This window comes from Lissotriton helveticus, chromosome 5_1 (assembly GCF_964261635.1).
Source record: "Lissotriton helveticus chromosome 5_1, aLisHel1.1, whole genome shotgun sequence".
Taxonomy (NCBI): Eukaryota; Metazoa; Chordata; class Amphibia; order Caudata; family Salamandridae; genus Lissotriton; species Lissotriton helveticus.
The window spans coordinates 220895673-220908913 of record NC_136065.1 but is presented as its reverse complement, the minus strand read 5'-3'; the positions used below and the strand labels follow the sequence as shown (position 1 = coordinate 220908913).

At 45.7% G+C, this 13241-nt stretch overlaps 2 protein-coding genes across 4 annotated transcripts in view; one reads left to right on the top strand and one right to left on the bottom strand.

Moving 5' to 3' along the window:
• The window catches only part of DPP7 (dipeptidyl peptidase 7), a 1731842-nt gene that overhangs the window by 686351 nt on the left and 1032250 nt on the right, over positions 1-13241 (bottom strand). The gene's annotated exons all lie outside the window — the stretch shown is intronic.
• Positions 1-13241, top strand: part of LOC144754352 (kelch-like protein 9) — a 395059-nt gene that overhangs the window by 189361 nt on the left and 192457 nt on the right. The window lies entirely within an intron of this gene.

The window sequence follows — 13241 nt, the reverse complement described above, 5'->3', positions numbered from 1 at the left end:
CACTCACTGAGTCATCAGCGTGATGGCGTTCACGTTGTAGGGAATTCATTGGCTGAAACAGCCGCAGCGGCAGCCAGTAAACCGGCTCCCGTAGATCGAAAAAAGCGTACATTAAAATACATTGACGGTGAAACATTGCTGGCGGTGAAAACGTCATCAAAAGGCGACTGCTCAGCGTTACCGATCAACTATCCACTCAATTATACATACATAATCGATGCAAACTCCGTCCCTTTTGCTCGAATCCCTGGAGTGGGGGATAGAGTGATTCCAAACATGGACAGGAGACACTTGTTAATCGCAGACGCACACATGGGCGAGGGTCTCAGACACCTTAAATTAAAAGATTCTCTGGAAGAATTACAATCACGGTACTGGTGGCCAGGCATGAGCCTGCACTACAACATGTTTGTAAAAAACTGCCCAAACTGCAACAGAGATCGCAGAGGGGAGAGAAGCAGTTTAATACCTCGTCGAATCAAGGCAGATAATATTACCAGCAAAAAGAATGGCTTGCGATTAACATACACAGGCTAGTTCCACTTATAATGTAGATCCACAGCACTCGGCTGACGTCCGGACTGTTATACAAGATTTGCGAGTCTAAATGGCATATACGCTAAGAGCATGCTACGTTCGACCATTTTTTTTTTTTTTCACTCAGGCAATCCAGCCTGGGGGGGGGAAAGAATGGCCAAATGAGCACAGCCCAGCGGGAATCTTCTCACTTCCTTCCTGAGGGTATGGGATGGTGTAAAGAAAAAAACCAAGGCAGAAAGCAATCTATAATGGAAAGGACATTAGGTTCGGGAGCTGGGTGGGTCAAACATCTAATAAGTGTCCAACGTAGTCTAAATAACTTGCCAAGAAATTCTCTGAAGGGATTCAGTCCGTACGAATTATTATTCGGAACTAGGATGTTGATCTCTGACCTTGATAGTCAGACTTCAGTGGTAATAGAAAAAACCTTTGATGTCAAAGACCGTTTGGCTATTTTGCAGGACTTAAACAAAACAAGAAAAGACCTGAGCAACATACAATTGAAACAACAGCCAACAACCACTGAAGAATCACCACCTGTCCCAGCAAGACCTGTCTGGATTCCAAAAGTCGGGGATCTAGTCAGGGAAAAGATCGCGGTAAAGAAGGAATTTGGGCCTTCTTACAGAAAAGCAGTTCCTGTCTTGTCTGTCAACGGGACAAGATCAGTTGTACTACCGCCACTTGCTGGAAAAAAGGAGAACCGAGTTGTATCCATCGACCTGGTAAAACCACAACATGTGGCCGATAACAAACAGTAGGCCAAGTGGACTCCCAATAAGTAGCAGAACACCAAGGTTTGCTACCAGTACAGAGGTCCTAACAAAGAGGCTCATCACATTCGAAACGCCTACAGAAGAACAACAAGGACTATGCAACAATGCAATAGAACTAAGACCTCTGAAAACCCAAATAAAAACATTTAGCAGAGACACACCAATCTATACTGAAGTACCCAGTGAAAATGCAAAAAACAAAAATCCTGAACCAATTGGAACAATTGACAGAACTGCATCTGGTTACTTCATCAACTTCGATGATTCCTCTGAAGGCTTCAGTGAACCAAAGACACAGCCATCATCAAAATCCTTTAAAGACAAAGCTAAGGAACTTTTGAAACAACTGAAAGAAACATATCTGGTTTCTCCATGGATTGAATTTTGGGTGGGTTTTGGTGCATTTATCCTCATACTTTGGCTCATCATGGTATTTACTTTGGGACGCTTCATTGAGGGAAAATATGCTAAAATGGACACAGCAAGTCAGAACATCAACTTGGTCCTCAAACCACACACATCTTCACACATCGAGAAAAGAGAACTTTCTTCAGAACTTTCTTCAGCCAACTTCACAGCAATTCCGATACCTGGTGGGGTAGCCTGGGACAACACTGACTATGAAATTTATGGTCCGGTCGAGATCCTGAAATATCCACACCAAATCAAGATCTCCTTGAGTGACTTTGCAAAACCAAACTCATTTGCTGATGATTGGGACTTTGAAAGTATAAACAATATGATGTCTGACTTAGTAATGTCTGCTAAATTTACAAAACATGATTATTTGCAAGGTTCTACAAATTATGATAGTATGTATTGCTATAACCATTATGGTAACCATTTCTTGCATAAATCGGCACAACCTAGAAATGTTTTAAATTATAATCAATGGGAACATTGTGCTACACCTCCAAAAGGGAGCTCTAGAACCGTTTATGACAAATATTCATATTTTTCAGGTTTTAACATAACTAATGCTGAAACATTTTATTACAAATTGTCAAACAAGACAGGGATGAAAACCATGATAACCAACACAAAATTGATATATTCAGATTCATTCTTTGAAAAAATGAATACTTTTGGATTTGATTATTGGGACAAAAATGTTGATTTGAAAAGTGTTTGGGGTACAAAAGAATGGCAAGTACAGGGTTTAGAAGCTTTGTTTAGAGCCTGCATGATCCCAGAACAAATGATATTTTTAAATGACACTGTTCAACAAACCACCTGTCTTGGCTTAGCCAAAATCAAAGATTTAAATAACCCGTCTATTCCAAAGCCAACAATGTTTAGCAATAACTCTGATACAGATGAAGAAATAGACATAAACCATATACTTAACCAAAACAGAACACATCCTGATTGGAAACAATGGTTAATCTGGCCCACAGATACAAATCACTGTCAAGATAGATTCCTGAATAAAACACAGGGTTTCAAAATGACCAGGCCAGACCCTAGATATCCTCAAAGACATCACCCAGGGATAATAACAACCTACAGTGTGGGCAAATTATGCCTTCAATGGCTACAGACTTCCACACTGCCTGAAATTAAGCAACACCTAACTTTACTTACTGATGGTGCTGACTTGCGTGATTTCATACTGGGACCACGCAAACAGCGTCAAAAGCGTTTCATAGCAGCCTCTGTATATGCAGCATACAATGAGGCCTGGAAGGTTACTCAAATTGAAACAGCAGAGAGAATACGTGAAATTGATCGTATTAATTTGGAAAAATCACTTTCTGTAGTGGACAATGGGTTAATGACTCTGTCCTCCAGAATTTTTTCATTGGACAGCATTGTGTCTTCAGCAATCGATATATTATCGCAAGACTTACTGTTATTACAACATGGTCAGTCACAATTGCGTTCCATTGTACAGCTTGGCTGGACGTTACAAAATCTGCGTTCAGGCTATGTGCCTTGGCGTTTAATCAACACAACGTCACTATTCCAAATCTTTAACCTTACTGATAGACAAATCGGTATGGCGCAGAAGGGTGCTGATTATACAATCTTGAGCATTGAAAAACTTGAAAGATTACCAATGACAATGTCAGAACGACCTGTCAGTGAATGGATAATCCACGGAATCATAAATATTCCAATCTCAACCTTCAGGTTTCAATACTGCCAAAAATATATACAGGCTGGCATGTACGAGAAATTGGGAAAGGGGTACCTTAAAACAACTTGGAACCTGCCCTATTCACATGCATGTGTCAGTAACAAAGGACAGAAAGTGTTTCTTAGTGGCAACAATTGTGCGATGTCACTAAGCGGCACGCTTCTGTGTAACGGTATTAGTTTGCACGGAGCCTGTGAAGGGAATTCATACAACCTTTCATGTCACCAGCAAGGCGCACCTGCAACTGAAATAGAACCATTCTTTCAAAGACTCTATAATGGGAGTTACATTCTTATTGTAGACCGCCGATGTTGTAGTCTTATGCCCGGGACTCCTTATCTCGTCACTACGACGGCGAAGGTCAAGTGCTGTGGACGTTCTTTGTTCCCCAGCTCCTTTCCAGACAGGGAGGCGAGGGCATGGCCCAGTTTGAAAATTACTTCTATTCGAATAGATACTTTGAGCAGAATGAAAACAGTGCTTCTTCAGACGCCTACAAGGCTCACGTCATCAAAAGAAACGTATGATCTACAAGTCGCAAGGACGACTGCAGAGATACATACATTATTATCAACTAATTCCCCCGTACATTTCGCGGAAATCCTGAGCGAAATCTTAAATATTTCTGATACCACTGGGGTCTCAAAGACAGTATTTTCTATGGCATTAACACCATTCAAAGCCATACTGGGTATTTTTCCAGATTTCGTCCATTCGATTTTTGGCGGACTTCCCCTGATCCTGGGACTAATTGCAGGAATCCTATTCCTAGTCCTTATTTTTCGTTATGGCAACCCATGTCACAGATCAAACTCTCGCGACAATGGAAGATACGATCCTAGCCATTGGATACCGGGACCGGATATCAAAAATCCTGGGACTCTCCCGGCTTAGAGACCTAAACATGACTTGGTTTCTATCATTTCGACCAATGTGGCAAAGGTGTGTTTTACCTGTACTAAGGTGTCTGCTATGCGGAGAGGAATGCGTGTTAGACACCTGTCTGACGCTACAATCGGATGCGCCAGTGGATGCAGATACACTGTTGGTTCCTACCAAGGTTCACGCACTGTGCTGCCCTCAAAGGCTGCCAATTCTGATGACGGCATTCCTGGAATCTTCACCACTACGATTGAAGGGTAGTGAAGTTCAAGATGAAAGCAACATCGAACAAGTACGACCTTCTGTCAGCAATGCGAATCAGAATGTCAATGGAGACAATCATGCGCACGAATGCATGGTTACCCCTATTTCCGACTTAGAGGAACTTTCCCATGAAGCTGTTGACAGTTTTTTCGAAAGCCTGAATGATATGATGTTCTCTCCAGAACAGAAATAGAGACTTTTGAGTAAACTCGCACACGGCGTTCCCTGAATTCGGCCTTCAACTTTAAAAATAAAGTCACATGAACAATTACAATCCAGTTCACGGACAGCAACTTTTTTCAGCAAGCCCTTAAAATATTTTTCTATATATTTTTTCCCCGGGACACTGATCTTCTGCTTAAAGTAAGAAACTATTCCTAGAGAACTAAGATTTCTATTTTTAGATACTTTATAGACTTTAGCTGCCCGCTGGTATGTTCACAAAATATATTATGTGATGAAATGGTTTCGACTTTTCTTTCTGTATAGCCATATTAAGAGCCATTTCATGTGTATTTCTCATATACCAACAAGCAATAATGCATAAAATGCGTGTTTACTTTTGCATTTAATTCATAGCTTAAGTGCATACAATATATATGACTGCAATTTCAGTATATTTGAAAATTTCGAAATGCATTTATGTATTTTGGGGTGGTAAGGTATACACTATACTCTTTAGTATGTTGTACTATGTTATACTATGTATAGATTAGTAGATATGACCATAGTTAGCGTGGAGTGGGTGTCGTGTATTTCTATAGGTTCTGAATCGATCCCCCTATTCCTGACCCTATTCTGGTTAAACTAACTAGCTAGTTAACTAACAGTCAGCCCATGAGGCAAGAAAGCCCCCATGATGCAGATACCGTTATCTGACGCAGTCACACTACGGCACAGGAACGTGTTATCTGATTAGGTCATAACGCTTGAGATCTAATTAGACAAGCGACATTCCTCCAGCCCCTGATAAGGCATACGACGTTCTCATAACAAATCAAACCTATGACAACCTGGACAATCCGTGCGGCCATTGTTTTGATTTCACAGAGAACTTTTGCAAAAGAATGTGCTAACGAGCAAGTCGTATGACATCTTTATTGACGTACCTATGTCCATCCTTACGTCAATCCCGGCACCTTTAAGGTATAAATATTGCCGACCTTGCCCTATGCAAACACACGCGTGGTGACAAGACGGAGCAGCCATACTTGCCGAAGCCGAGAGCAGAAGCAGACCCCGCTGGCAGCAGCCCCGCCTTCCTGACGCGCTGAGAGACGCGCTGCTATCTCAAGCCGAGAGACCCAGCACCGGCGCTTCCGGGTAGCCCTCGCAGGCAGCCTGGAATATCGAGAGCAGAGAAAGAGATACCATTCCTCATTCATCCAAACTTCCAGGTACAGAACTGAATAACCCCTCCTAGAGAATTCTTTAGTTATTCACTTGGCAAAAACAAACTTAACTTAAACTGTAACTTTCTATTCCCGCCCACGCATTAGACTTAGGTCAGGTACACGGGGTAGGCGTATTTAGAAACACCAGTTGAGTACGTTTAGTCAAATGTATATGTGTATGTAAATATATTTTAATCATTTTAAACATCATATGGCTCAGAAACCATATCAATGTTTTTACAGTATTATTTTATACTATTGCTTCTAATGTATGCACTTTACTTAACTATAAGTATTGCAATAATATCGATCCATTTCTCTTGTACGAGAAAAGAGACTGATCAATAAATAACATCTTTTATTGAACACGCCCGTCTCTTCCTTTTCTCTACATTCTGATGAGACTAAGAATGCACGTACTGACTGAGTAAAATAATTGCCTTGTGCTCACACGACTCTTGAGATTGACTCTTGATTAGGGGAGAGCAAAGTTGTCATGTTCTATGGTTGTCAGAAACTAAATCCCTTCTTGTCTAATCAGGGGAGGTAATTCTCTCTTGAACATTCGAGAAAGTTTCTAGCGAACTCTGAGCTTAGCTGGCAAACCCAAAAATTAAGTCTAGCATCGACAGTAGTAGACCTAGTTAACGTCTGGCCTAGGCCTTTACTGCTGTAGGTACTATTCCAATGCGCAGAGCCTATTGGGAAGATAGGAGCTACACTACAAGGCTGTGGCAAAGCATCTCTTGTCTTGACTTCACCAGCAGATTTCTAGGCGAAGACAAATAAAATTCACTTTCTTCACAGACCTTGCACTTGCTGAATTGGCGCTTTGACTCCACATATGCCAACCATCGATTTTCACTTTGACTGAGGCACACGTGGCATGCACGAGCAGTCTGCAGGATCATGGCAAACTCTCCAGGAGAGCACTCCTGGTTCTTCAAATCGAGGGGTTTACGTAATTCCACCCTCGTCGCAAATTTTAATGTCCTCCCAGCAAGGGTATATGCAAATTACCACGTGGCGCTTGGTATTACAGGTCTTTACTCCACAGCGTGTAACCGTTACCTGAACATTCTATGTCATGAAATCTATCACCCACGCAGTTAGGACATCACTCTACGGCCATAATAGCAATAGTTTAATTATATCTGATGCCCTACGCCACTGTCAATAACATGCTGATTTACTTCAAGTGTCTGGGAATTACCCTGCAGTCAGACAACTCAATCCTCATTCTCACCCCGTCCTTTCACGCTCATCCTGCACTCATAGCGCGTAGTTATGGATGTCCCACATTTGCCATATAATCCATCATTTGCTGCATAATTTGCAGATTAAAAAAAAAACTTGTTTCTTGTTCAAACCGTTCAAACGTTACTAAAAATGCAGCAAATACGTTACCTCACAGTGGAAGGCCCTTTCTAAAAGTTGATTGGTCACTGTTCTGTTGCTTATTGCTATATGTGGGTGTTAATGTGGTACTTATGAGGGGCAATAAAGGCAAGGACAGTGTTAACAAGTGTACAAATTGCACACTAATGCAATAATGCTTTCACAAAATATGCAGCATATTTCGCCTTTGCTTGCTGCAGAATTTAGTCAACCATGCTGCTTAATTTGACCTTCTCCTGCTGCATAATTCCATTGGCCCTGTTTATAGTGCTATGAGGTCCCAGCCTGTTGAGGAAAGCACTGTGAATATGTAAGTTGTTATTTTAAAACAGAACCCGGTATTTACATGCTCTAAGCTAGGCTATTGCAAAATGATGCAGTGTGTGAGATAAGTTCTTACAAAATATACTTTTTGATAACACTTACATGACATAGGGCGACCCTTGACCCTGCCCCCAGGCAGGTCACTCCCCACGCCGCGTAGCTCCACCTGTCTGCGCCCGTGATTCTACCGAGCTGCTGCTGAGTTTGAGGCCCGCCTGGTAGGCCCTGGTCTGCTCTGTCACTCTGTTTTTGTATCTTTTGTACCTATATCTTGTGCCCATTAATATTGTTTAAACACTCTTAATTACTCTACTTTCTGTATTTTTGGTGTCCTGTACCCCGCCTGTGCTTGCCTTCCCCCACGCCCGCTCACCCCCTGCCCCCTCGCAGGTCCCGCTTTCCCGCTGCTGCGTCCCCTGCGGCCCCGCCCCCATTCGCCCTTTTCCCTCCACCCAGCTGCTCCTCCCTCCCACCTCCCCTACTTACGGCGGCTGCTATGCGGCCGCGCCGCTGGGGCGCCAATGGCAAGCCCGTCTGCGCCCAGACCGCGCCCAGCGCCAGAGCCCCTGGTCCCCACAGACGCCCGAATCCACTACAACACCAACTCCCTGCACGCACTCAACCCTGGACGAGAACACACCTGCCACCAGGCCACCCCGAAGCACACCCAGGGGCACATCACCTGCCGGGACTGCAGCTACACCAGCATCCAGCCAACCAAACCGCCAACCAAAGAACCCAACCACCTCAGATGTATCCTCCTCAACACCCGATCTGCCCGCAAACACGCCGTCGAACTCTGGGACCTCCTCGACTCAACGTCCCCAGAGGTCGCCTTCCTAACGGAGACCTGGCTGAACCCCGCCTCAGCCCCCGACATCGCCATAGCCATCCCGGAAGGCTACAAGATCACCTGCAGAGACCGCACCAACGGAATAGGAGGAGGAATCGCCATCATCCACAAGAACAACCCCAGAGTCTCGACCAACTCCGACCACACCCTCAGCACCGCTGAACACCTGCACTTCCAAATCCAACCTCAGAGGAACCCTCATCTACAGACCCCCCGGACAGAGACCACAGTTCAGCGACGCCATCGTCAACTTCATCAACACACACGCCCTCACCTCCACGGACGACATCCTCCTCGGAGACCTGAACTTCCACCTCGAGAACAACGACAACAACTCCACTACCCTGATTGACAACCTTGCCAACCTCGGACTGCGACAGCTCGTCACAACACCCACCCACTCTGCCGGCCACACGCTTGACCCCATCTTCTCTGCAAGCCCCCACGTCTCCTTCAACCACACCACCGAACTCCACTGGATCGACCATCACTACATTTCACCTTCAGGAAGCCCACCACGCATCAACGCACCCAACAGATGCCCTGCCGCTGCTGGGGCAAAATCACCGAAGACCAGCTAACCCAGAGCCCACCCATCGACCCCACCAACCCAGACACCTCCGCCCGCAACCTCAGACAGTGGATCGACGACTGCACCAACACCCTCGTCCCGCTAAAGACACCCTCCAACAACCACACCAGCAAGAAAGCCACCTGGTTCACCGAAGACCCCCAGGCCTCCAAAAGAACATGCCGGAAATAGGAGAAAAACTGGCTCCGCGAACGATCACTGGACAGCTACACAGCCCACAAGAACACCACCCGCAGATACCATCAAGTCATCAGAGCCGCCAAGAGGGCCTCATTCAAGGACCGCCTAGATAACACACACAACAGCAAAGAGCTCTTCATCATCAAGAAGGAACTCTCCAACCCCAGCTCCAACACCAATGATATCCCACCTTTGCAAGACCTTTGCGACTCACTGGCCACCTTATTCCATTGCAAGATCGCCGACATCCACAACAGCTTCAACCCCATGACCGCCCCGACAACCACCGTCCCCATGGACACCACCCGCACCAACCGCCTGCTCTCCTGGACCAGCACAAAAGACAAGGACACCTGCGAGATCATGAACACCATCCACTCCGGATCACCGTTAGACCCATGCCCTCACCACATCTTCAACAGAGCCAGCACAACCATCGCACCTCATCTCCGGAAAGTAATCATCATCTCCTTTGAGACAGCAACCTTCCCGGAAAGCTGGAAGCATGGAGAGATCAACGCCTTACTCAAGAAACCCAAGGCGAACGCCAAGGACCTCAAGAACTTCCAACCCATCACCCTGCTCCCGTTTCCAGCGAAAGTTACAGAGAAAATCGCCAACAAACAACTGACCCGCTACCTCGAAGAGAACAACATCCTGGACCCATCCCAGTCCGGGTTTCGCAGCAACCACAGCACCGAATCCGCCCTCATAGCCGCCACCATCAGGACCTTGCTGGACAACGGAGAAACAGAGGCCCTCATCCTCCTAGACCTGTCAGCCACCTTCGACACGGTCTTCACGACGCCGGAATCCAAGAGAAGGCCCTGGATTGGACCACATCCTTTCTCTCCGGCAGAACTCAGAGTGTCCGCCTCCCACCCTTCCAATCCAAGGCCACCGAGATAATCTGCGGCGTACCCCAGAGCTCATTCCTCAGCCGACACTGTTCAACATCAACATGGCACCCCTCGCCCACGTTGCCCGACAGCACGACCTCAACATTATCTCCTACACAGACGACACCCAGCTGATATTCTCTCTCACCAATGACCCTCACACCGCCAAAACCAACCTCCACGAAGGAAAGAAGGCTGTCGCCGAATGGATGAAGAACAGCCGTCTGAAACTGAACTCGGACAAGACAGAGATCCTCATCCTCAGCTCCACCCAGTCAGCCTGGGGCGACTACTGGTGGCCGACAACACTGAGAACAGCCCTGACACCCACTAGCCACGCACACAACCTAGGGGTTATCCTCGACTCCACCCTCTCCATGACCAAGCAGGTCAACGCCGTCTCCTCATCCTGCTTCAACCGTCTCCCAATGCTCCGCAGGATCTTCAAGTGGATCCCCACCGAAACAAGAAGAGCGGTCACACAGGCCCTCATCACCAGCAGACTGGACTAGGGAAACGCCCTCTATGCTAGAACCCGGCCAAGCTCCTCAGACGGCTACAACGCATCCAGAACGCCTCAGCACGTCTGATCCTTGACATCCCCTGCTGTAGCCACATCACACCCCACCTATGAGACCTGCACTGGCTCCCCGTCAACAAGAGGATAACCTTCAAGCGCCTCATCCACGCACACAAAGCTCTCCATAACACCGGACCAGCCTACCTCAACAGACGACTCTCCTTCTACGCCCCCACCCGCCAGCTCCGCTCTGCCGCCCTCGCCACAATCCCCCGCATCCGAAGAACGACCTACGGTGGCAGATCCTTCTCCCACCTCGCCGTCAAGACCTGGAACACCCTCCCCACCAACCTACGGCAGACCCAAGACCTACTGTCCTTCAGAAGACTCCTCAAGGCCTGGCTAATAAATCTTTGCCACCATGAATCTTTAAGCAGAGCCACTGTAATTATTCAGTAGAAGAGAACCACATTAAGCAGCAGATTTGACTAAATTCTGCAGCAAAAAAAGGTGAAATATGTGGCACAATGCGCCACATTTTTTGGTTAGCATAACTTCATCATTTTGTCATATTAACTCAAGGTAACGCTGTCAGGGAAAATATTTCACCTCATTAGTACCAGTTTAACACCAAAATACAGCAGTAAGCATCTACAAGAGTACCAGTCAATATTTGCAAAAGGCCTTCCACTGCTCCGTTGTCACGCTTTAAGTAACTTTGTTCCGTTTGAACTAGAATCAAGTTTTTTTTGTTGAAATCTGCAGATTGTGTAGGAAATGTAGTCAACTGATAATTATGTGGAAAATGCTGCTGCTGCAGAAATTCATAATTCCAGTGGCCCTAGCTGTAAGTGACGCAATCAATTAACGGCTGGTAGGAAGGCTGGTTTCTTTTTTACTTTCTGCACTACCACCACACCGTACGATTTCAGGCAGAGGCATCTCATAATCAGTATTAACCATTTAAGGGCATTGTGAAAGCTGAATCCATTGGGTGGTAGGTAGTAGGCCAGCAGAGTTGCATTCAGATCCAGATCCCTAATCCTCTCGATCCCTGGGTCCTCACAGTAATGGTCTAGGAGACAGAGGAAAGGAGCGAGATTCATAGATATTGTCAAAGAGAAGGCCCAGAATAGGGAGTACTGTATGGGGACCGCTTCTTCAGAGATACCCCAAAGAAGGGGACAATATAAGTAAAAGGTACATTCATTAGTGTAGCTGGTACTGCTGCCAAGCGTGCAAGTGGCAACTGCTGGTTATCATTAAGGAAGCGGATGCAGAAGGACTGGGGCCGAGGGATTTGAGGGGCCCACTGCATCAAAGTTATTACGGTCTACTTTTAAAAAAGGGGCATCAGAGCTTATTTTCCGTTCATGCATTAGGAACGAGGTGATGATCCGTCATGGGGGAGGGGGAGAGGTAAAGGATGCAGGGGAGATAGCCTGCTACTCAGGACTGCAGTTATCATTAGTGCAGCAGGTGTAGTTCCAATGGGGTCAAAGAGTGTGAGGGGCTCTCAACAGCTAAATTATGGGGAGCAGTTTGTTTGGGTTAATATCTGTTTTTGTTTGATGCATTTGCTGTATAATAAGTCTCAAACTTAGTGCAGTTCATAAGCTATAGAAAAAGTATTCCTGAAATCATCTCATAAGCGCGCTCCCCGCATGCAGCCATGTCCCCCAATCCTTGCCATAAAGTTTTGGAGAGGGGCCGATCACAAAACATTTTGCTAAGGGGGGCTCAGAGTAAAAAAAGTTTGAAGAACTCTGCACTACAGCAAGGTATGGAAGGTAAATGCATATTTCAAGTCTCAAAATGCATCACATTGTAAAAAAGGAAGTCAGTACTGAGTACGTGTCCTCCTGGCATTACAGGCTATGGAAACCCTCGTTTTATTCATGGCCGGTGTGTTATGTTTCTCATTAGCTAGGGAAAGACTTAATCTTTGTATTAGACAACAGATAGAGAGGCCTGTAGGGAGGAAGTTGGCAACGATCTCAGAGAAAATAATGGTCAAAGGAGACCTTCAGTTTATCGCATGCCAGGGTGATGGGGAGCTCAAGGTTGGCAGCTACAGTCCCAGTTTCGATGAGATGGGAACTTAGGGAGTATGTTGACTACCCTCATGTTCAGTAACTTGATTCTTAGTGGTGAGAAGGAGATATGGATGTTTTTGAAACTACTGCTACATTTAATTGGTGTTTAAGTTAGACAGACTTTCCCTGGATTGCAGAACTGGGCTTTTCCCTGAGGGTGAAGCTTCATGCTGACCCCGTCTCTTATTTTCCTTATCGTCTACAAAAGTTCTTTTGTAAGCTGACAGCTTCTATGGTCACCCCAGTTCATAAACTCTGCCCTTATCCTATGTTTAGACTAGAAAAGGGAGGTTTCTATATGGAACACCTTATTGCGACAATCTGCTTTAAATGTGTTATAGCTGTTACTGTCTTCTGTCTATTACGTTTTAACCTACTGCCAC